We start from the raw sequence: 25,702 nt of genomic DNA on the forward strand, positions 1-25,702 counted from the left end.
ATCAATTTATCATTTATTGACAACTTTGTGTTAAAAAAAATAAATAAAAAATAAATTTAATATTCCCGAAACTTGTGGCAAAATATAAAATATTCCATGGACTCACCATGCCTCTCAGCAAATAGCTTGGGGTGTCGACTTTCCAAAATGGGGTCATTTGGGGGGGTTTTGTGCTATCTTGAAATTTCAGGGCCTCCGAAACTGTGATGGGTAGTGAGGAGTAAAATCAAAAATTTACGCCATTAGAAAACCTGAAGATGGTGATTGATTTTCGGGGTCCCGTACACAGCTAGGCTCCCAAAAAGTCTCACACATGGGGCATCCCCATACTCAGGAGAAGTCTCAGAATGTATTTTGGGGTGTCATTCCACATATACCCATGTCATGTGTGAGAAATGTATCTTTTAGTGACAACGTAGTGTAAAAAAATAAAAATAATAATAAAAAAATTGTAATTTTCCCAAAACTTGTGGCAAAATATAAAATATTCCATGGACTCACCATGCCTCTCAGCAAACAGCTTGGGGTGTCTAATTTCCAAAATGGGGTCATTTGGGGGGGGGGGGTTTGTGGTATCTTGACATTTCAGGGCCTCCTAAACCGTTATAGGTAGTGAGAAAATGCAATGAAAAATGTACATATACCCATGGCATGTGGGAGCGATATATCATTTTGTGTAAAAAAAAAAAAAACACCTGTCTGTGACAAAAAAATGAAATATTCAATGAGCTCAACATGCCCCTCAGAACATTCCTTAGGATGTCTACTTTCCAAAAAATGGTAATTTGGGGGGGTTTTATACTGCCCTGCCATTTTAGCACTTCATGCAATGAGATAGGCAGTCAGAAATTAAAAGTTTAAGCCCCCAAAGGGGTTAATATAGTGCTTGCTTCTAATTAGTCAGGGGTGAGCAATTCCTTGTTCACACACCTGAATAGTGAACAATTAAACAATTCTGAATCAGCAGGTGGGATCATACCAGGCCTATACCTCCCAGTCCTGTGGATCTGAGCAGGCTGCAGTACAAGGATCGGTTTCCAATACAGGAGTATCACGGACCATAGTGAACCACAGAGCCCAGCAGTTACCTACAGGCTTGGGAAGCCACAAGCTTGCAAGGTCTTGTTGCTATATGGCATTCAAGACCCACCAAGTCCGGTGAGTGTGCACCCCTTATGCTACAAGTTATGCCGATTATACCAGCGGTTGGAATATTGGAGAAACCTTATCAGGACACTATTTGCACAAGATCACGAAGGAACCTCACATTGGGACTTTTATAATATTTTGACTATTTTTTATATATTTATTTATTAATGTATTTTAGCTTTATTTCATCTAGCACTTTGCACTTTATTATATTTTGCTATCACCTTTAGGAAATACATTTTCCTCACTCCTCGCGAGTGTATATACTTATATAGTATATATCTTTTATTCCAGTCAGAAATGAAAGCTGCGTAAATTTCAGTATTTACACCATAGTTTGTAGACGCTATAACTTTTGCTCAAACCGATAAAAATACGCTCATTGAATTTTTTTTGTCAAAGACTTGTAGCTAAATATATTTTGGCCAAAATAAATGACATAAATTGAGTATATTGGATATTTTTTAAAAGACAGAGTTGAAAATGTCATTTTTTCACAAAATTTTCACTCTTTGTTTATTAATATCGCAAAAAATAAAAAGCGCAGAGGTGATCAAATACCACCAAAAGAAAGCTCTGTTTGTGGGAAAAAAAGGACGTAAATTTCATTTGGGTACAGCATTGCATGACCGCGCAATTGTCAGTTAAAGTCACGAAGTGCCAAGTTGAAAAAAGGGGTCTGGTCAGGAAGGGGGTAAAATCTTCCGGGGCGTAAGTGGTTAAAGAGGGGTATGAATACTGTTATTCTATCTATATTCATTGATCATTCTACTCCTTATATATTTTGTTTGCTTGGAAGAACACAAAGTAGAACAGCAGCTTATGGCATATACACATTTACAGTTTTACCCACTGGTTGTGGGTGGTTATTTTTTTTCTTCCTTTGACATTCTCCTTACCTAAGCCTATCCTTACCTAATAAATATTGTCTAGTTACTGTCTGCTATATTTCAGTTGTTAAAAAAAAAAAAATTTAATTATTTATAAAATTTCTTTGCAAAATAAACCAAAAATAATTGTAATATTAATATCAGTGTACCTGCTAATATTTAACTCACAGTACTATAAATTGAATATTAGCTGATACACTGATTTTATTATCACAATTATTTTTGGTTTAGTTATGTATTAATAGCAGCAATTTATTTAACTGTAAACTATAAGATCACAAGGATTTAGCACAGCGTCACACATTGGTATCAGTTATTTGCAAAATATTTGTACTAGATCCTATCCAATCACACTTGGATAATAAAAAATAAGTACAGGTTGCAAAAGAATGAACTGTGATCAGTGACATATACTCCATGTCTGCACTGTGTGCATCATTGCCATTGAATTGCTGTCGAGGAGTTCGGTGTGGGTACACCACCACGCTGTGGTTGGGCAGTTGATGCCATGATAACCACCATGACAGAAAAGCGCTCAGTGATTAATCTAAAATTTGAGGGCTTGCCTCACCAGTTCTGAGCAGACTGAGCTGTTAATTATTGCTGCCATCCAGCCAGTAGTGTACCATCTACCTAACCCATCATTTGGATTCCCTCGACAGGATAAAAGTGAAATTCTTTAAGGGCTCACATGGTCCTAGCTCTTGACTCACAATCTGTGGTGGATCGCAGAGGCTGGCCTGTGGTTATCAGGCGATCACAAGTGTATGGGCGCCTTGGGAATCTTCACCTTCTCATTCTGTATACTGTGCTGTATTTTCTCTATTCTGAAACCACTCATTCTGTAGACTGTGTGGTATATTTCCTATTGAACACTACCTTATTCTATTCTATGTAAGTCTTCTCAGACTCTAACCACGCCTATTTAATTTGCACCCAATATGCAGCTTAATTAAAAGCACATGCACCTTTCAGCACACTGTGTCTACCACATTTTCATTTTATCAAGGAATAGGGCTCAACTTATGATCTTGCACACCGGCCTACTGCTTTCAGAATACACCCCTTGCTATGATTTATTCCAACAGTAGCCAAACATGTAACTACAATTAGGCACTCTTGTTGAGAAGAAATCATAGTTTGCAAGGCACAGCCTGTGGGGGGTGCCACAATGTTTTCTAGCTACAAGGCTTCTTAACCAAAGCTAGGCTACACTTTCTTCTTCCCTATGCCAGCTACCTTGTGCTGGTCCTCCTAATTGTGGAGCAGCAAACATACAGAGGGGAGTAGTCAGCTTTATGTAACAGACAAAACAGTGCACATAATGCAGCAGTTGGCACAAAGAGAGTAGTAATCTGCTGTATGCTGCATGTAAAATCCCCTGTTACATTAGGAGTCAATGCAAATGCCCTCTTACATTTGTGTTCATTGGATTAAATGCACTTTCATTGGTGTTCATAGGATAAGTGCCCCCTTACATAGATGTTCATAGGATAAATGCCCTCTTATATTGGTGTTCATGGGATAAACGCCACCTTACATTGGTGTTCATTGAATAAATGTCCTTTTACATTGTGGATTAGTGGAGAAAAGCCCCCTTTTCAGGATAGTCTGCGCAGTGTTTATGCTCTAGTGATTATTCCAGTGCTGACCAACCTTTATGGCAAGAAGGGGTGATGACATCTTAATAGGAGAATGTATTTACACATTTTAAGTTCAACGCCCCTCAAAACTTTTTCGCCGGCCTTCATTACTTACTACCTGGGACAGTCTGCGGGACGCCGCACTTCCATCCCTTGTATTGCTAATCGATATGCCTGTTTATTCATGTATTTTAAACGGGATCACGCTATGGGCTTTATTTTCTCTTTCCCTACATATTCATTTATGATTGCTGGAAAATACTGAGGAGATTTTATCCTGTTCTGATCCCTTAACGTATTCTAAGAGGTGGTCCATCTGTACTGAATAAGTATCCATGCAACATCAGATCTTCAGTGGTCTTGATTAAAAGCTGGGAGAGGCTGACTCATTAAGTTGAGCAGCCATTGAAATCTGGTAAGCTGCTTTTTCTTACCCCATCACAGAGGTGTTCCTTTCCTCCACATACCCTTGGTGTCACGGGAAGAATTCCCCCTTGGATTACTGTGCATGCGGATTTATGAATTGACTTCACATCAGTTTTTCTTTGGGACTTATTCATTTGGACACGATTCTATTTTTCTTTTTCCTATATGCACATTATTGTGATTATTAGTTGTTTATTCATTTGGACACTATTCATCATTATTGTGATTTATACTTTCAGCGCCACACTTTTATGGTTTATTAAGTTCAATATATGTCAGTCACCTAGACGGCAAGCTAAAGAATTGAAGTACACAGGCTCCAAGCATCAACTGGCCAAGTCAGTCAAGATCCTTGACTGAGTCTCCAAGCTACTACCTGTCTGCTCATATGCATGTCCTAGCCCGGAATGCAATACATTTTGTTATCATACATGAAGGTTGCAAACATCTATTTTTGGGCAGGCAGAACAAGTAGATACTCATTAAGCTCAAGTAAGGCAGTGTGGTCAGCAACGTGGTGCCTCCCATGGTGGCCATGCCCTATGTGGCCTGGTGCAAATCTAGCCCTATCTTTACTCCCATTAGAGCATTAGTGTTTAAGGAGCCTGATTTCAGGCAGACTTTACAAAGAGGGAGCTAATCTACCTGGAAGGTAAGGCCGAAATTGTGGACATTCAGATTTCTGCAAATCTGCCTAATCTGGATTAAATCCCCATATGGGCAGATCTATATGTTCATTTCTAATTATAACTACAGAAAACAAAATTTTCTGTGTTTTCTTAGGCCCTGTTCACACCTGAGCGTTTTTCAGTTTTCAGCTCGTAAAACGCTCATCTCTGAAGTTTCAAAACACCCAAAAATCAAAATCCCATTAATTTCAATGGCCCCTTTTCACATCTGAGCGTTTTGTCGCCTGAAGCTCAAAAAAGTACATGAGCTTCTTTTTTGGCAAAATACAGGCGTTTTTGTTAGATGTCAATGCCTAACTCCGAACACCTGCAAAAAATGCCTGAAAAAACACCTGAAACATGCCTAAAAATAGTACACTATGTACACTAATAGTGAATGGAGCCTCTAAGATGCTATTAAGGACAATTTTGATCCCTAATTCACATCACCGCAATTGTTGCTAGCTTTAATTTCTTTAAAAAAAAAAAAAATTATATTATAAGTATTATTGCATAGCATCAGTAATGTACTGTAGAAACATAATCCCACAGAACAGACAGAATACAGGGAGGTATATTCTCCTATGTAACATTAAAAGATGAATGAGTCATAGTTTGTACCTTCAGGCAGAAGGCATTGAGAAACAAAGTAATCATTTATTAATATTGTTTGTGAGAGAACTTACCATGACCTCCCAGTTAACGATTTCCTTTGATATCTGTAATCAATAATGGCATCACCAGGGCAGATGAGCAGATAAAAAAGCCTGAAAATAATGTGCACTTTTAGACACAATAATAATATTTTATTGCACAAAAAATAAACTTTGGCTTAATTTGATTCAGAAAAAGATAAACTTAAAAAAGTTCTCTGGAAAATCAAATAATTCCAGTGACCCTTACCAAACATCTTACCACTGGTAGGGGTGATTAAAATCATCTTTTATTTATTTGTGGAAAACCTTTATCCTCAATGGAGAAAAAAAAGTTGCTTTAATTAATTGTAAAGTATGAGCTGCAGTTTGGCTTCAAATTGTTAGTGGTTCTAAACATGCTAATACATTTAACACTACCTTCCTTCCCCCCAGAGTAACAACGCTGCTGTCTGCTGTGTGTATCATTAATACAGGAGGTATGTTAATGGCCAGATAAGCAAGTGAAAAAAGAGGGGAAAAGCAAAAGAAAATAAAACAAATTCAGTCACCACATATAATAATTGGTAAACTGCAATATAATACATTTTCGATTTTGGGTTTAATACTGCTTGAAGCCAAACTCCAGCTAACACTTTTAACCACTTAAGGACTGCCCGCCGCAGATTAACTGTGGCAGGCAGCCCCCCTCCTGCGCGAACCGACTTAACTGTATGTCGGTCACGCGGCTGAAGCTAGGGGGCAAGCGTGCCCCGCCAGCGGCGCGCACCCGCCCCAACTCGGCTGCAGGGACTGAGATGCACAGGGCCAGCAGCTCCAATTGCCTCCAGGCACCTGCGATCGCTCCCCACTGAGAGAGAAGAACGGACAGCTGTTTTAAATACAGCTGACCGTTCTTCTCTCTGGAATGATCACAGAGCGCCTGTGATCCTTCTATATAGGATCACATGTCTCTATGGTCATTTCAAATGCCCAACACCCATACTTTTAGAATCACTCCCCTAGGCTTACATTTAACCCCTTATATATTTTTGCATATTTTTTGCACTGATTACTGTAGTAATGTCACTGGTCCCCCCAAAAGTGTCAAAAATGTCAGTTAGGGGTCCAATATGTCCACCGAAAGGTTGCAGCCCCGCTAAAAATCGCAGATCGCCGACATTACTAGTAAAAAAAAAAATCAAAAAAAACTATAAAAATCTTTCCCATAGATAGTAGACGCCATAACTTTTGCGTAAACCAATCAAAATACGCTTATTGTGATTTTTTTTTTTACCAAAAATATGTAGCAGAAAACAAATTGGCCTAAAATGTTAAAAATGATTGATTTTTAAATTTTTTGGGGGAATTTTTTTATAGCAGAATGTGAAAAATATAGTTTTTTTTTCAGAATTGTAGCTCTTTTTCTTGTTTATAGCGCAAAAAATAAAAAAATCGCACAGGTGATCAAATACCACCAAAGGAAAGCTCTATTTGTGGGAATAAAGGACATCAATTTTATTTAGGTACAGCGTCGCACGACCGTGCAATTGTCCGTTAAATTAACGCAGTGCCGAATCGCAAAAAATGGCCTGGTTATTAAAGGGGCAAATCCTTCTGGTCCAGAAGTGGTTAAAGCAGTTACAACAATAGTTTTGTTTCTTTTGGGATAAAGGTTTTACATAAAAAAAAAAAAAATCTGATTACTGTAAGCACTCCTGTCAGTGCTAAATGGTTTGTCTCAATCATCTAACTGCTACATCTGCAGGATAACGTGTTCTGTTGAAAAACAACAGACTCACTAGCCAGATCCCTAGGTGGGAATAAAGGCATGAAAGCCTTAAAATGAAAACTAATACAGCTTCTACGTCTAAGAACTCATAAGCTGCCATATAATAAATGTTTGCTTTTGGGTTTAATAGGACAGTACCTAAAAGAATAATATACTTCCTTATTAGTGTAAATAGCCTTTATTTATGTGACCTGAATGGCGGAGCAGAGCTATCAATAATGCCCCCCTTCCTTTATTCATAAAAACAAAAAGCAGAGCGCCTCTAAGTGTTATCAGTTTAATTACAAGGGTAAGGCAGGTACAGGAAAACTGCTCACATTTAAAACAGTATAAAATAACTCATCTGTAAGGTGGTCTGCAGGAACACAGGGGTCCACGGCTGGATGTTTGTGGCTCCAAGAGGTGGTGCAGGGGATGGTGAAGGAGGGAGATGTCTGGAGGGCCAAGAGACCAGATAGTAGGATGGCCAGCGGCTCCAGGAAGGTGTTCTGTTCCTCAGGGAGACACCTGGTGAGCCGAGAGCCCGTTAGGTAGGATGGCTGGTGGCTTCAGAAGGGTGCCCTGCTCCTCAGTAAATCCGGTGCCGACAGATAGGGGAGCCCACCGTGACAGATCCAGCAGCCAATCGCAAAACGCATTTCCGAGCGTGCGCAGTAGCCTCACAGGGCGTGCGCGCTCCTTTCTCAAGCGCAGTCAACTTCCCTGAGTGTCATCTATTTCAGCCATCAACTACACCAGACTAATGACTATACATGAACTGCATACCCCTTGATGCTATATAGGTATGTGTGAAGCGCCAACTCCTATCCTGCTTGTTCCTTTATTCATAGATCCTGTTTCATTTATTGAAGCTGTAGTATGGTGCCTGTGAATGGACAGATGGGCGAAGGGTGGACGTAGTTGGTAGTATTGATAAGGGCCTGTGACAGTTCTTTAGTTGTACTAACCCCTGCTGCGCTGGAAGATTACAGCTGTGAGCTTTGTAAAGGAAGATGAATCAGCACAAAGGACACATCCTTCTAAATATAAGTTATGTCCCTTCTGCTGATTTTTCTTTGTTAGCTACACTTAGACTGGGCCTATTCTGGCACTCCTCTCCCACATGTAAAAATCTTTTTTTTTTGCTAGAAAATGACTCAGAACCCCAAACGTTACATATGTTTTTTAGCAGAGACCATAGGGAATAAAATGTCCGTCATTGCAAAGTTTTATGTCACACCATACTTGCACAGCAATTTTTCAAACACTTTTTTTTTGGGGGGGGGGGGGGGGAACATGTTTCATGAATGTAAAAAAACAAAACACTAAAGTCAGCCCAATTTTTTTGTATAATGTGAAAGATGATGTTACGCCAAGTAAATAGATATGTAACATGTCACACTATAAAATTGCACACACTCGTGAAATGGCGCCAAACATCGGTACTTAAAAATATCCATAGGCTACACTTTATAAATTCTTACAGGTTACCAGTTTAGAGTTATAGAGGCGGTCTTGGGCTAGAATTTTTGCTCTCACTCTAACGTTTGTGGCGATACCTCACATGTGTGGTTTGAAGGCCGTTTAAATATGTGGGTGCTACATGCATATGTGTTCGCTTCTGCACACGAGCATGCGGAGATGGGGCGATTTACATTTTTTTTCCTTTATTGTTGATTTTACTTCTTTATTTTTACACTTACTCTTTAAATGTATTTATTTTGATCACTTTTTTTCCTATTACAAGGTATGTAAACATCCTTTCTAATAAGAATAGGGCCTGACAGGTTCTCTTTATGGAGAGATGTGGGGTCTAAAGGACATCTCTCCTCTAGGCAGGAAAAACTGAGAAAAAAAAATGATCTCGGCCTTTTCAGCCGAGTACACAGCAGTGTTTACATCTGCTGGGCCAGACGTGACTTCATAATGTCATGCCTGGGCCTCCAAAGGTCATAGAGACTGCCAGGGGCCATCTGGTCCTCGGTATTCTCTATGAGCAATTTCCGCCGCCGGCAGATTCCTTCTCCACAGGTGAGCGAGTAGAAGCAACGGGGGGGCGGCGAGAATCACAAACCAGCTGGGCAGGGAAGCTAATAACGGAGAAGGAAATAAACAGAGTTCCTATACATGTATTCTATGGGTTGTAGCAGCACCATCAGCACATTGGACCTACCAAGCAGGTGGAAATTTTGAATCATTGCAACATAATAAAAAAGATCTGCATGTAGAGAAAACAGAATTCTTATGGCAAAGTAAAGGACTTTTGTTTCACTTAAACATAAAACTAAAGACTCCTGTATGACAGTGTAAACAGGTACCAAATCCAGTTTCTTCCTTTCCTTGCTGAGCCAAATACTCCATCATTGGTGCCTCATACACTACCTTCTCCAAGACACTGCAGAACTGAGAATTTTAGCAATAGAGGCAGTGCTGTCTCCCCAGTAAGAAAAAGGGAGGACTGGTGTAGCCTAGGGCTGATTGTCAAGATGCAGACTTGTCAATCAGCAGTAACAATGCTGATAGCCCCCCCCCAAATATGTTTTGCCTTACAGCAGTGTAAGGAGGCGCAGCCTCCATGGGAATAGTTGGAACTCTGCTCTGAATTCAGGAGCAGTGCAGCATGGTTGACCCGCAATCACAGGAAACTGAATTAGGTTGACTTCAAGATGCATTAGGCACGATCAAAATGCATTTGTAAGACTTTCATGGTGAATAAGAGAAAAATGCAAATGCAGATACACTTTTGATTAAGTTCTGTAGCACATTTTTTTTTTTTTAAATGAGAGGCTATTGTTCTACTTTAACATAGTAAAGAGATTATGATATTTTAGTGATTGGCTTTACACCAACTTTGAGACAGCAACTATAAATCTTTTATAGGTAAGCCTGCATATTTATAATTATAATACCAATAATTATTAAGATGTTTGCATCAGCCCCCTTCTAACCACTTCTCTTTAAAGGGAAAATAGGCTCACCTTAAAGGGTCTATTTTGTTACATTTCAAACAAATACTAGTTCATAGTTTGGCACCCTCCTAGGTAGGTGCTAGTGAGAAAGTATAGTTTGAGCTCTGTCTGCTTACCAGAAGGGCTGCAGGTAAATCTATATTGTTCTCTGCCTACCAGAGAGCAGGATCTGTTAGTGAGGTCTGCTCATTGTGTTCAGGATGCAACTCGTTCTGTCTGGAGAGTGTTTCACACTGGTCCAATAGGGAGGCATGTTGGAAAGTGGGAGGAAACCTGACAAATGGGGGCACAGGCTTTTGATACAGTCCTGATGATTGGCAGAGGAAAATGGCATCCCTGCATGCTGGGATACTGTATAAAAGCCAGGAGCACATGTGCTCAAGGTCTTTTGTCTGGATAGCAGAGTCCCGGAGGGAGGGGGTGGCTGCCTCCTCTTCTGTAGAGGTGCCATGCGGCCTCAGGGGGGTTGTTCTGAGGGCCTGGAGAGTAGCAGTGAGGAACTGAACCCAGAAGTCCAGAGGAGCTGACACTGCAGGATCTGTCTCTGCAGTACAGTGAGTACAGAATCTCGTGTTAAGGGGTCTGACCTGAGGGGGCCACCCTTGCTCCTAGGATAGTCAGTGGATGGGTGTCGGTTGAAAGAGGATGATAGTAAGAGTGTCCTGAAGATAAGTTATCATCCACTAAGTCCTCTTGCTAGGAAGTATAGAGCAAGAGACTTAACCCTTTCTACACTTGTGGCAGTGTGGAATAAGCAGCCTAGCTGTTTCCAATCAACATAGAAGGCTTAAAGATAGAAGTCCTCAACTAATGTGAATAGTTCAACTGGAGTATCCCACTATTCCCTTCTCCTATCCCAGTTCCAAATAAACATAAAAAACCAACACCCCTAGACAGTTTATTTGTGTGACGAGCCATCGGGAGCAAGGAGGGATCCATGGGCTATATCTCAAGATAACCGTGCGCTGGTAATTAGGGGAGCCCATCAATTCTTTATTCAGCAGGCCCTGTGGGGACAGTGCTACAATAGCAAAAGAATGTCATAAATGCAATTTATAGCAGCATTTTTAAAATCACTTTAACAACATATCATGTCTCTGAAATGTCTTTTAGGAAGGACATTCCAGCAGACAGAATGGCTCTTCTAGACAGCTTCAAGTGCATAGGCTAATCCTTATTTCTGTTATTGCTAATAGAAATTGTGCAAGTGATTGCGCACGCGAGCATGCACATGTTCGTGTGCATGTTCGAACGTCTATTGCTCACGTGCTCCCATCTGTTGTTCGCATTGGCACCAAGGGGGCTATTTAAACTGAGCCTGTGCTGTGCTTCAGTGCTGTCTTGTCTACAGCGTTCCCGTGCATACCTGCTACATGTAAATCTGCATCTGACTACTGTTACTGACCCGGCTTGTCTCGATTTCTCCTGAACTCTGCCTGCATTGATCCCAGCTTGCCTTTGACCATGCTTCTGCCTTTTCATCTGCACCTGATCAGTCTACCTGTGTATGACCTTATTTGTCTTACTCTGCTCCTGTCTCTACTGCTACTGGACTGCCTGCTGCTAGCCCCTGTCTATGTGCCACTGGTGTCCATATGGCATTCCTGCTCTGCTGTGATCTATTGAAGGCCTCAGCCTCCTCCTGTCTCTTGCTCAGTGGTGTCCATACAGCACTCCTCTGCTGTGGTCCATTGACGGTCTTCCCCTGCTTGGTCCCGACAGTCCATCCAGCCCAGCTGCTATCAAGACAAACAGGCAGTCGTGCCACTCTGCACTCCTGTGCTACCTGTCTGCTCTATCAGGGGCCCCAAGTCAGAGATGTAAGAGAGGCCTTCTTCATCGTATCAGGCTCCTCCACTAGGTACGTGACAGTCTCTGTGCCACTAAGCATCATTGATACGCTGTGATTTCTAAAGAACGACTCTCAACTTTCCCCATAATTTGGTCCCCAGAGCCACTGTTTTTCTGGGGATTTGTCGGGGAATTATTTCACCCAATAAAAGCAAATATTTGAGTTCATATAATTGGACAACTGGAGCGTTTTAGTAAGCTGAATGAGAGGGCTGGGGAGGGCATAGAAACACAGAGCCTGATAACAAAGAAACAGTGGGAGATACAAAATGAAGAGGGCTGAAGGTTATTCAATCAACATAACTGCCGTTGTGTTTGTGTTCCTGGAATCTCAAAGCTGTTTCAGATGGAGTATTTTCAAGAATTTGCCATACAAATTTCATTTTAGGTCACTAAAGCTTTGATTTTATTTCCCCAGTTTAAGGGTAGGATGAACAAAAAAATACAGTTTAATGCACTAACAGCAGCAACAAAATAAACTCTAATGCAAGCCATAGTTCTATTTTATAATTTACTTATAACTAGGTTTCTTCTGCAAGAAACATGGGTGAAGGGAGAGCCCTATGGTGTTGCTTTTCTGTTGCATGATGTAATATACTGAGGATCGGGGACTGAAGAAAGAGAAGGAAGCAGATACAACCCCGGATGGGAAATAAGGAGTTTTGGCTGCATTCTCTATAGGAGGAGTTCACTAAAGGTCCATTCGACTCTATAGTGATGTCAGAGATTTAAGGGGAGTGAGCACTTCACCTGTTGGTGGTGGGCCACCTGAAGCACTGTGAAGAGTGAAGAATGTCTATAGCACACAAGCACACAATCTAACACATGGACTGTTATAATATTATTAGGATTAGGTCAATTTTCAGCTTTACTGCACGTGGAGTTGCACTGTTTTAAACTGTTTGGGGCTTTTATTACGTTGAGTAGAAGAGTCGTCAGTAGACCCTACATGTATATTATCACTTTGTAATGTGATTTTGAATTGGTTGTAATAATTACCCATTGTGCTACACTCATTTACACATTTCTTAGCAGTTTAGAAGGTGGTAGTCTGTGAACACATCAGGAGAGTTTTGGCTGCTGTTGAGCATGGATTATTAGGCAATGTATGTTTGTTCATTTTTAAACAAATTTTCTTATTGAGAGTGGTTGCGCTGATTTGTTACACTTTTTTCATAGTTCTACTTTAACATAGAAAGTTTAGATGTAGAAATTATCGTAAATGGCTTTTTTTCCCTTTTCTGCAAACTCTTACCATAATCAACAATGATGGAAGCCATGGCTGTGTACTGAATGGAGGTACTAATAAGGGACTGCTGCTAATAATTATGTTCCCACATAGGGCTTCCAGACCCCCTGCTCTTCTTTGCCCATTATTTATATATATATATATATATATATATATATATATTATGTACAGGACGCCAAGGTTGGGTCCTGGACAATCGCTATATATCTCCTGTGTTTGGGTTGTGGTCTCTTTAAGGGAAGTTGGGAAATGTTCAGGGGGGAGCGATATTTGGGACCCGGAATTTGGGGGGCTCTGTAGTGATATTCGGGTGGGAAAGAGCCCCCACCCCTGACCATAAGGGATTCCAGCACATACAGGGTTAAGACCCATGAGAAGCAGTCCTTAAGAGACAGGAAGCAGCAATAGGTGAGTGTGGGGGAGGAGTAGTTTGGTGGTTGCACCTGTCTGAAGGAGCTGCAAGTTTGCTGGAAGCTGCTGAGAGGTCTATTAAGGACTTACAAACCTTGGGGTGAAGACCCATCCACAAAACCGTATGTGCCTTTTTTCTTACTTTATTCCTTTGTGCTGAAGAAAAGCGGACTTTATTTTGTGTTTGATTTATGCACTGCTGGAAGCCTGTTCAAGTTTGCTGAAATAAAGCCTTTTTGTTTATGTTTTAAACGGTTGTGCACTCAATCCGGTGGAGCTAGAACCCCCAAACTTTACAACTGGTGTCTCGGATGCGGGCAGAGTGCATTTTGCAGCCGCAAAAGCCGTTTAAAACCAAAAACTGACATTTAAAGAGACAGTATACCTATGGCATGTCTTGGGTGAAAACAGCTCAGACACTACAAACAGCAGGCATGGAGGAGGTTATTAAAGCACTGGTGCAAGCCACTGTGACCCAGCAGCAAGCCTCAGTAGAGGCAAACCGTCGCCATGAGGAAGCAATGGCTCAGCAGCAGCAAGCCCTGGCACAGGCTGTAAAGGCACAACAGGAAAGCACACGGTTGCTAGCTGCTCAGTTTACTGCCCAGCAGGAGTCCACTCAAGCACAGGTGGCTGCCTTGCAGGAGGCAGTACAGCGTTTGGCTCAGGGACGAGAGCAAGCAGTCATTGCCGATGGCAACCCAGTATCTGTGAGAGCCAGCCATTACTTGCAAAAACTGACCCCCAGTGATGATGTGGAGGCTTTTCTCACAACTTTTGAGAGGATAGCGGAGAGAGAGAGGTGGCCCCGTGACCAATGGGCTGGCATTATCTCCCCTTTCCTTACTGGTGACCCGCAAAAAGCCTACTTTGACCTTCCAACTGAGCACATCAGCGACTATGAGCGTCTGAAGGCAGAGATCTTGGCCCGCCTGGGGGTGACCACAGCTGTCCGGGCTCAGAGGGTGCACCGCTGGAGGTACAAACCTAATCGGCCACCCGGGTCCCAGATGCACGAACTGGTACAGTTGGTGAAAAAGTGGCTGCAACCAGAGAAGCTGACAGGCCCGCAAATGGTGGAACGAGTAGTGATGGACTGGTACCTGCGGTCCCTACCAGATGACCTACAGCGCTGGGTAAGCCATGGCGACCCTGCAAACGCTGACCAGCTGGTAGAGTTGGTCGAAAGATACACCGTGGTGGAAGACCTGCTCGGGCCTGCCAAGCATCGGGAACCCACACATAGGGCAACCAGGCCAGCCACAGCACCTAGGAGAGAAGCTCTGCCAGACGTTGTCACCCACAAACCGGTATCTTCTTCAGCAGAACCACGGAGGTTGGTTCCTGTCCCAAGGATGGGAGACATACAGTGCTGGCGATGTCGGTCCTGGGGGCATACCCGGGCACAATGCCCACTTCAGGAGGAGCCTATGGAGTGTGGGACTGTTCGGAGAAGCTCTTTTTATGTGCAAAGAGCATGTGCCACCCATCTTGATATAGCGACCGGACAGTTTGAATGTGAACTATGGGTGAACCACCTTCCTGCCAAGGCTCTGCTGGACTCTGGTAGCATGGTAACGCTGGTACATACCAGGGTGATCGGAAGACTCGGCCCAGTAAGTAAGACTCTACGGGTAGTATGTATCCATGGGGACACCAGAGAGTACCCCCTGGTGCCAGTGACTGTTGCCTATGGTGGTACCTCTGTGACACAAGAAGTCGGGGTGGTAAGAAATTTGATACATGATGTCATAGTGGGGCGGGACTGCCCACTGTTTTTTGAACTATGGAACCAGGTACAGTGTAAACAGCCTGGACAACCAAGGGGACTGGGGACCCTCGGCCTCGAAGGAACAGAGTCTGAGGGGTCCGGGCCTGAAATCCCCACAACACAACCCCCTGATGGGGAGGTACCTGTCACTAACAATGACATTGCAGAAAATGTTAAAGTGGACGATATTGTTTCTGTTTCAGGTCGCAAGACCGAGCTGACCTTTGAGGGGGGGGAAGTCTCCCCGTTACAGGTTATGCTGGGAGAGGATGATGAGGAACTCTCCCCACCACAGTCCCAGGTTGAGGAGAGTGAAGGGGAAACCTCCTCAAGGCCAGTGCATCCAGACCTGGACGTATCCAGGGGTGCGTTTGGCACCGCTCAATTGCAGGATCTTACCTTGGTCAATGCTAGAGAGCAGGTTTCTGTTATTGATGGGATCCCACAAATACCAGGTGCAGACCAGAGGTTTCCTCATTTTGCATTGAAAGATAACTTGGTTTATCGAGTGGCTGAAAGCCGAGGGGAAACTGTCGAGCAGTTGCTGGTTCCCCAGCCTTATAGGCGGATGCTTCTCGATCTAGCCCACAATGATGCACTGGGAGGACACCTGGGGGCAGAAAAAACAGAGGCCAGGGTAACTGACCGGTTTTACTGGCCAGGGGTAAAGGCCGAGGTTAAAAGGTATTGTGCGTCCTGTCCGACTTGCCAGTTAACTGCCCCGGTGTCCCATTACAGAAACCCCCTGGTACCCTTGCCAATTATCGAGGTACCATTTGAACGAATTGCCATGGATCTCGTAGGACCCCTGGTGAAGTCAGCAAGGGGGTACCAATATATACTAGTCATCCTAGACTATGCCACTAGATATCCAGAAGCAGTCCCTTTAAGGAAAACTTCCTCTAAGGCCATTGCCAGGGAACTGTTTCAAATGTTTTCCCGAACGGGGTTCCCCAAAGAAATATTGACGGACCAGGGCACCCCTTTTATGTCCAAAGTGATGGCGGACTTGTGCAAACTGTTCCAGATTAAGCAGTTGCGGACGTCCGTCTATCACCCGCAGACTGATGGCCTAGTCGAGAGGTTCAATAAAACTTTAAAATGCATGTTAAAAAGAGTGGTCCAGAAAGATGGGAAGGATTGGGATATGTTACTCCCTGCCCTGTTGTTTGCCATCCGGGAGGTTCCACAAGCATCAACGGGTTTCTCACCGTTTGAGTTAGTGTATGGGCGAAGGCCCCGGGGGTTGCTAGATCTAGTAAAGGAGACATGGGAAAGTGAGTCTTCCCCACACAAAACTGTGGTAGAGCATATCTCCCAAATGCGAGAGAGAGTGGCTAAGGTAATGCCGTTGGTGAGGGAGCATCTGCAGAAGGCTCAAGATGCCCAAAGAAGGGTGTACAACCGGTCGGCTAAAATCAGACAATTTCAAATAGGAGACCGGGTGGCCGTCCTAATACCAACGGTGGAGAGCAAGTTCTTGGCCAAGTGGCAAGGTCCGTTTGAGATAGTGGAAAAAATGGGGGAAGTGAACTACAAGGTACACCAGCCTGGGAGAAGAAAGCCATACCATATCTACCACATAAATTTGTTGAAACCCTGGAGAGATAGAGAACAGGTGTCTGCAGTGATAGGTGTCCAGTCAGGGGACCCTGCAGGGATTGACCTAGTGCAGGTTGCTGCTACCCTGTCTAGGCCCCAAACCCAACAGGCAAAAGAATTTCTGCAAAGAAATAGGGACATGTTTTCAGGGTTACCTGGTCTCACCAATGTCATCGAGCATGACATTGTAACCGAGCCCAATGAAAAAATCTGGTTAAAGCCGTATCGTATCCCAGAAGCTCATAGGGTGGCAGTGTCTGAGGAGGTAAAAAGAATGCTTGAGCTTGATGTCATTGAAGAGTCGCAGAGCGAGTGGTCGAGTCCAATTGTGTTGGTGCCTAAACCCAACGGCACTCTTCGCTTCTGCAATGACTTCAGAAAGCTTAATGAAATCTCCAAGTTCGATGCATATCCTATGCCCCGGATAGACGAGTTAATTGAGAGGTTGGGTCCAGCCAGGTATATCACCACGCTTGACCTCACAAAAGGGTACTGGCAGATTCCCCTAACCAAGGAGGCCAGGGAGAAAACAGCCTTCTCCACCCCGGAAGGCCACTTCCAGTACAAAAGGATGCCATTTGGTCTGCACTCTGCCCCTGCCACATTTCAACGGGCCATGGATAAAACTTTACGTCCACATCAAAGATATGCTTCCGTCTACCTGGATGACATAGTCGTCTTCAGCACTGATTGGGAGTCCCATCTTCCCCGGGTTCAGGCAGTCGTAGACTCCTTGAGAAGAGCAGGGTTCACCATCAATCCAGAGAAATGTGCAATTGGGATGGAGGAAGCCAAGTACCTAGGGTACATTGTGGGTAGAGGGCTGGTTAAACCCCAAATGAATAAGGTAGAAGCCATACAGGGCTGGCCCCGTCCCCTAACCAAAAAGCAGGTCAGAGCATTTTTGGGCATAGTTGGCTACTATCGGAGGTTTGTCCCCAACTTTGCTACCATTGCTGCACCATTGACTGACTTGACCAAAGGTAGAAAGTCAGTGATGATAAAGTGGAGCGCGAATGCCGAAGAAGCTTTTCAGAAGCTTAAGGCGGCATTATGCCAACATCCGGTGCTCGTAGCTCCCGATTTCTCCAAGGATTTTGTAGTGCAGACAGATGCTTCAAGTGAAGGATTAGGAGCGGTCCTCTCTCAAGTGGTCAATGGGGAAGAACACCCCGTGGTTTTTCTGAGTAGGAAGCTAACGACAGCAGAGAGAAACTACGCTGTGGTGGAGCGGGAGTGTCTTGCCATCAAGTGGGCTTTGGACTCCCTACGGTATTTTCTCCTAGGTAGGAGGTTTCGCCTGGTGTCAGACCATGCCCCATTGACCTGGATGAGACAGAACAAGTACACCAATGCCAGGGTGACAAGGTGGTTCCTTTCTCTCCAGGAGTTTAATTTTGTGGTAGAACACAGACCCGGGAGACAGCATCAGAATGCCGATGCCCTCTCCCGAGTCCACTGTATGCTGTCGTGTGGTGCCTCCAACACCTCCGCGTTGAGGCAGAGGGGGGGGATATGTACAGGACGCCAAGGTTGGGTCCTGGACAATCGCTATATATCTCCTGTGTTTGGGTTGTGGTCTCTTTAAGGGAAGTTGGGAAATGTTCAGGGGGTCACCCAAGACGGGTGAGAAATTCCTGGAAATAGCTAAAACCAGGAGGACTGAATCGCAGTGCTCTCTGTGTTGAATAGAGCGATATTTGGGACCCGGAATTTGGGGGGCTCTGTAGTGATATTCGGGTGGGAAAGAGCCCCCACCCCTGACCATAAGGGATTCCAGCACATACAGGGTTAAGACCCATGAGAAGCAGTCCTTAAGAGACAGGAAGCAGCAATAGGTGAGTGTGGGGGAGGAGTAGTTTGGTGGTTGCACCTGTCTGAAGGAGCTGCAAGTTTGCTGGAAGCTGCTGAGAGGTCTATTAAGGACTTACAAACCTTGGGGTGAAGACCCATCCACAAAACCGTATGTGCCTTTTTTCTTACTTTATTCCTTTGTGCTGAAGAAAAGCGGACTTTATTTTGTGTTTGATTTATGCACTGCTGGAAGCCTGTTCAAGTTTGCTGAAATAAAGCCTTTTTGTTTATGTTTTAAACGGTTGTGCACTCAATCCGGTGGAGCTAGAACCCCCAAACTTTACAATATATATATATATATATACACAGTAAAACCTTGGATTGCGAGCATAATTCGTTCCGGAAACATGCTTGTAATCCAAAGCACTCTTATATCAAAGCGAATTTCCCCATAAGAAATAATGGAAACTCAGATAATTCGTTCCACAACCATTTATTCATAAGTCCTTCAGTTTATAGTCCATATAAAAAGATTATAGCATTGCGATAGGTTATATAACCATAAAATGTCCATCCACAAATAGCCGCTTCCATAAGGGGATTAGAAGCAAAATCCAGCAGGAGCTACAGAGTATCAAAGAGAAGAGAGGCGCCTCTAAGTGTAGCAATATGGTTCCATTTAATGAAGATACAACATTTAGCAACTCACATGGTTGATGAATAAAACAGGCACATCTAAGTATGCAGGCATCCGGGGTAAGCTGTCCACATAGACTATCTTCTGCACCACCGGCTGCCAGTCTGTAATCCTGACCGGGAAGACCACCCTGCAGTAAAGCGATCTGAAAGCGAGGGGTAGCATGGAAGGGATGACGTAGATGACGGTGCGGAGGATGGTCTATGTGGACAGCTTTACCCCGGATGCCTGCATACTTAGATGTGCCTGTTCCAATCATCAACCATGTGAGTTGCTAAATGTTGTACCTTCATTCAATTTAACCATATTGCTACACTTAGAGGCACCTCTCTTCTCTTTTATACTTAGCTGTGACTTGAGGCTACTTGTATATCAAGACATCGCTTGTATATCAAGTCAAAATTGATTTGAAAATTTTGCTTGTCTTGCAAAGCGCTCTTAAACAAAGTTACTCTCAAACCAAGGTTTTACTATATTATATATATATATATATATATATATATATATATATATATATATATATATATATATATATATATATATATATATATATATATATATATATATATATATATATATATATATATATATATATATATATATATATATATTATTTAAAAAAAAAAGTATTTATTTCGAGTATGATATGCTGTCATACGTATAGGTTGGGGGGGTCTATGAGTATATAAATTTGATTTTAAAGGAGTTATTACCTTGCTTATCCATGTTTCCTTTTCAGGAATGATTTGGCTGGAAAGTGTAAAGTCCAACTAAAATCCAGAGCTGCAGTGTTACCTCAAACGATGTAATCGGGAAGCATGTTAGCACTACAGAAGGCCCCCAACCCCCAAACACACACATACCCCATATTGAAAAAAGGAGAGAAGGAGGTATTCTGTAGTTCTAACATACCTTAAATCCTAAGGTGACAACATTACTCCTGGATACAGTACAGTGAATGGGCATCAACCAAAGACAGGAAAGTAATGCAAAAGTGTTCATTACAATTTTATTACCTGATATAGGCCATTCAAATTTCATATGTTGGTAGAGTACCCTTTGCTCTATAGTAACTCTTCTCCTTTTTCATTGCAGATAAATAATGGATTTGAAGCAGAAGCAACATGCTCTTATCCACAGAATGGTTATGGAGCTTACACATTGTCAAGTGCAATGTACACAGATGAATAAAGATGTGTAAAGAAGGGGAAACCAGCTCTGAAGACTAACCACGCAGAGGAAGACCATAAGTATGGGCCAGCCTGCATCCCGTCTTTCATCAAGAACTCAATGATGGCACATTGCTGCTGCTGGAAATCCATTATTTATCTGCAATGATAAAGAAGCGTTACTATAGAGGAAGGGTAACTCTACCAGCATGTAAAATTTGAATGACATATGTAAGTTGGATTACTTTTAGTACAGCCCTTGTACATTATTGGCAGGATCACCAGTTGAAAATTATGGAAAAACCCTGAAGACCATAGAAAACCAATGCAGCCACCACATCCCATCCAAGAACGGGAAAGCTGCAATATATAACATTGAGTTTTTTGGTTTAGAGAGACTTAATTATTTTAAGTGCTATTAAAGCCTGATTGTTAAACAACATATACAGGCACACCTCATATACAGTACAGTATCTCACAAAAGTGAGTACACACCTCACAAATAAAAATATTTTATTATATCTTTTCATGTGACAACACTGAAGAAATTAAACTTTTCTACAATGTAAAATAGTGAGTGTACAGCTTGTATAACAGTGTAAATTTGCTGTCCCCTCAAAATAACTCAACACACAGCCATTAATGTCTAAACCATAGGCAACAATGGTGAGTACACCCCTAAGCCAAAATGTCCAAATTGGACCCAGGTGTCAATAGTTTGTGTGGCCACCATTATTTTCGTAGCACTGCCTTAATCCTCTTGGGTATGGAGTTCACCAGAGCTTCACAGGTTGCTACTGGAGTCTTCTTCCACTCCTCCATGCTGACATCTCAGAGCTGATGAATGTTAGAGGCCTTGCGCTCCTCCACCTTCCATTTGAGGATGACCCACAGATGCTCAATAGGGTTTAGGTGTGGAGACATGCTTGGCCAGTCCATCACCTTTACCCTCAGCTTCTTTAGCAAGGCAGTGGTTGTCTTGTAGGTGTGTTTGGGGTCATTATGTTGAAATACTGCCCTGCGGCCCAGTCTCTAAAGGGAGGGGATCATGCTCTGCTTCAGAATGTCACAGTACATGTTGGTAATCATGGTTCTCTCAATAAACTGTAGCTCCCCAGTGCTGGACCATGACACTCCCACCACCATGCTTGAATGTAGACAAGACACACTTGTCTTTGTACTCCGCACCTGGTTGCCGCAAAACACGCTTGACACCATCTGAACCAAATAAGTTTATCTTGGTCTCATCAGACCACAGGACATGGTTCCAGTAATCCATGTCCTTAGTCTGCTTATCTTCAGCAAATTGTTTGAGGGCTTTATTGTGCATCAACTTTAGAAGAGACTTCCTTCCTTCCTTCCTTCCTTCTTGGACAACAGCCATGCAGACCAAATTGATGCAGTGTGCAGTCTGAGCACTGACAGGCTGACCCCCACCCTTCAACCTCTGCAGCAATGCTGGCAACACTCATACGTCTATTTCCCAAAGACAACCTCTGGATATAATGCTGAGCACATGCACTTAACTACTTTGGTCGACCATGGTGAGGTCTGTTCTGAGTGGAACCTGTCCTGTTTAACTCGCTGTATGGTATTGGCCACCGTGCTGCAGCTCAGTTTCAGGGTCTTGGTAATCTTCTTATAGCCCAGGCCATCTTTATCTAGAGCAACAATTCTTTTTTTCAGATCCTCAGAGAGTTCTTTGCCATGAGGTGCCATGTTGAACTTCCAGTGACCAGAGAGAGTGAGAGCGATGACACCAAAATGAACAACACACCTGCTCCCCATTCACACCTGGGACCTTGTAACACTAACGAGTCAAATGACACAGGGGAGGGAAAATGTCTAATTGGGCCCAATTTGGACATTTTCACTTAGGGGTGTATTCACTTTTGTTGCCAGCGGTTTAGACATTAATGGCTGTGTGTTGAGTTATTTTGAGGGGACATCAAATATACACTGCTATACAAGCTGTACACTCACTACTTTACATTGTAGCAAAGTGTCATTTCTTCAGTGTTGTCACATAAAAAGATATAATAAAATATTTACAAAAATGTGAGGGGTGTACTCACTTTTGTGAGATACTGTATATTCTTCTGTGCTGTGCCATTTTCCTGTACAGGTTCTCTTTCTATCCCAATATTAAAATAATGTGCCATTCCTTTCCTCCTTGAAGGATAGCTTAGCTGCTGTATAGGGCTCTACAAAGCCACCCTGCATTACGAGTCCCTGGGACTACAGCTGAATGTGAAGTGTTACTGCTCCATTAATTGATGCTTGAGGAATCCCGAAGCCCTCAATTACAAGCCACTTCCCTGTACTCATGAAAGCCCTATGCTTGGCAACAAAGATTCTCCCAAGCTGTTGCCATAAACTGTAACATAAATGTCAACGGCATGACGTTTTCATACTCCCAAGCAAAAGTTTGGGGAAGAGCCACAAGTGGAAGATATGCAATAGGAATTTTGAAAAGGCGATAGCAAGTCTTTGGGGGAAATTGATGCTAAAAAATGACTTCAAGTATTATGAAGCTTATTAAACCTGAGAGTAAAGGTTTTTCAATTGTTACTTAAGTACTGAGGCATTAATATAATTAATAGTTTTTTATACTTGTACCAAAAAAATGGATTACCTTTTTATTAGGTAGGTTAAAAAGAAGAGCATAAATTTCTCTAACATGAAACCCGCTCAACAGTGACCTGTTTGAGAGCGCAGCGGCAAAAAAGTGCCATTGGAGCTCCCCTCTGTCACACCTCAGAAATGTCTCAGATTAATGTGGAAGACCCTTTTAAAGTAAATTTGTAGTTCAGACAACACACAATCAGACTTATTTTATATTAGAAAGGGTCATATGTAAAGTGTGCAGCTCAACGCAATTGATCAGATTCTTTTACAGATATGACTGACATCTGGTTGACATGTGTTTGTCAACTTTAAATATCACCATTACTCTTTAGACTGCCTCATTAAATTATTTAAATTCATTCAACAGGAAAAATGTGACATTTTATAAATTATGTGGGGACATAGTAAACAATTTTTGCTTTTATTTTTGTCAGTATCATAAAATTGCAATAATCCTAACTGATTATTTTTTTTTTTATGTTGCAGTGAAATGTCTTAAATGTCAGTATATATCTGAAACATTTGAAGGCTGTCTTGACATCACTGTATAAAACATAGTAAATCATACAAAGTTTGCTTATAATATTGAATTTTATAGTGTATATACTTGGTCATGCTGTGCTGTAGTAACATTGGAGTTGATTTACTAAGGGCAAATAAACTGTTCACTGTGCAAAGGTATTTTCCCTTTGCTTAGTGATTGAGGTGAAGCTCTGCTGACTTCTATTGTCCAATCACTTGCAAGCACAAATGCAGGTTTTTCTTTGCGCATGATTGGGTATTTTTTGTAAAGTGAAGCTTTACCTCATTCACTAAGCTCTGAGGAAAATTACTTTGCAAAGTGCAATTTCCTTTGTCACATGAAGAGTCTTTTTGCCTTTAGTAAACCAACCCCATTGTATTTTTAGTCATGACATATCTGTTGTATCAGCCGACTAATAAAAACAGACTCTCTTATGTACAAATGAAAAGCTAAAAGTTAACCACTTGCCGACCACCGTACGACTATCTACGTCGGCGGTCAGCCCCTCACAGGCAAACTGACGTAGGTCTACGTCGCTTGCTTGTGAGGGTCTAGGGAGCGAGCGCGCACCCCCAGAGGTGCGCTCCCGCGTGGTCACAGACCCCCCGCGCGTGTGACCGGCGGACCTGATGTCCGCCGGCCACTCTGCGATTGGCGGGGGAGAGGGAGAAAGTCAGGCGGCTTGTGTAAACAAGCTGCCTGTCATTCTCCCCTGTGTATGAGAGATGATCATACGGTTCTACTATGTAGAACCGTTGATCACCATTCATACAGCTGAAGCCACAGCCAATCACAGTAGAAAGCACGCCCCTAGGGACGCACACAGCCCCTCCCTCTCAAATAAAGTTAACCCCTTCACTACCGGTGTATTTTTACAGTAACAGTGCATATATATAGCACTGATTACTGTAGAAATGTCACTGGTAACCCCAAAAGTGTCAAAAATGTCAGTCAAGGGTCCGATCTGTCCGCCGCAATGTCGCAGTACCGCAAAAAAAAAAAAATCGCAGATCGCCGCCATTACGCGTTTAAAAAACAAAACACCAAAAATGACAAAAATCTTTCCCTTTGTTAGTAAACGCGATATCTTTTGCGCAAACCAATCAAAATACGCTTTTTGTGATTTGTTTTACCAAACATAGGTAGCATAAAACAAATTGGCCGAAAATGTTAAAAAATTTTGATTTTTACATTTTTTTTGGGGGGAATTTCATATAAAAAAATGTGAAAAATATTGCTATTTTTGCAAAATTGACGCTATTTTTTTGTTTATAGCGCATGATCAAAAAATCGCACAGGTGATCAAATACCACCAAAAGAAAGCTCTGTTTGTGGGAAAAAAAGGACGCCAAATTTGTTTAGGTACAGCGTCGCACGACCGCGCAATTGTCCGTTAAAGTCACGCAGTGCCGAATCGCAAAATACCCCCTGGTCGTTTAGCAGCCAAATCCTCCGGGGCTTAAGTGGTTAAAATAAATCTTTCTTGCGTAAAGTGAACACAGTTGTCTTCAATAATGAAGTCTTATCTCATCCACTGACATGATACTCATTTGATATAGCTAAGTAAATATAGATAAATTAGTCATTTGGTAACATTTGCCTGCTAATAGGTTTGTGTTCATTAATTAAACAATCTTTATTGATTTTTTTAAGATTTATCATATTTAGGATACTAAAGTACTGAGTCTATACCAGGGACCTCATCCAGTCATATATCTATATCCTTGGTCCAATGTTAACAGTGTGCAAAGACAGAGAATATACAGCATATATTTGGGAACACCACAAATGGCTTGTAGTTAAATATAATGTAGTATGTAATATAGCATAATATAGTTAAAAGTCCTGTGTATTTTGTG

The sequence above is a fragment of the Pelophylax lessonae genome (assembly GCF_965119305.1).
Source record: "Pelophylax lessonae genome assembly, chromosome: 3".
Classification (NCBI taxonomy): Eukaryota; Metazoa; Chordata; class Amphibia; order Anura; family Ranidae; genus Pelophylax; species Pelophylax lessonae.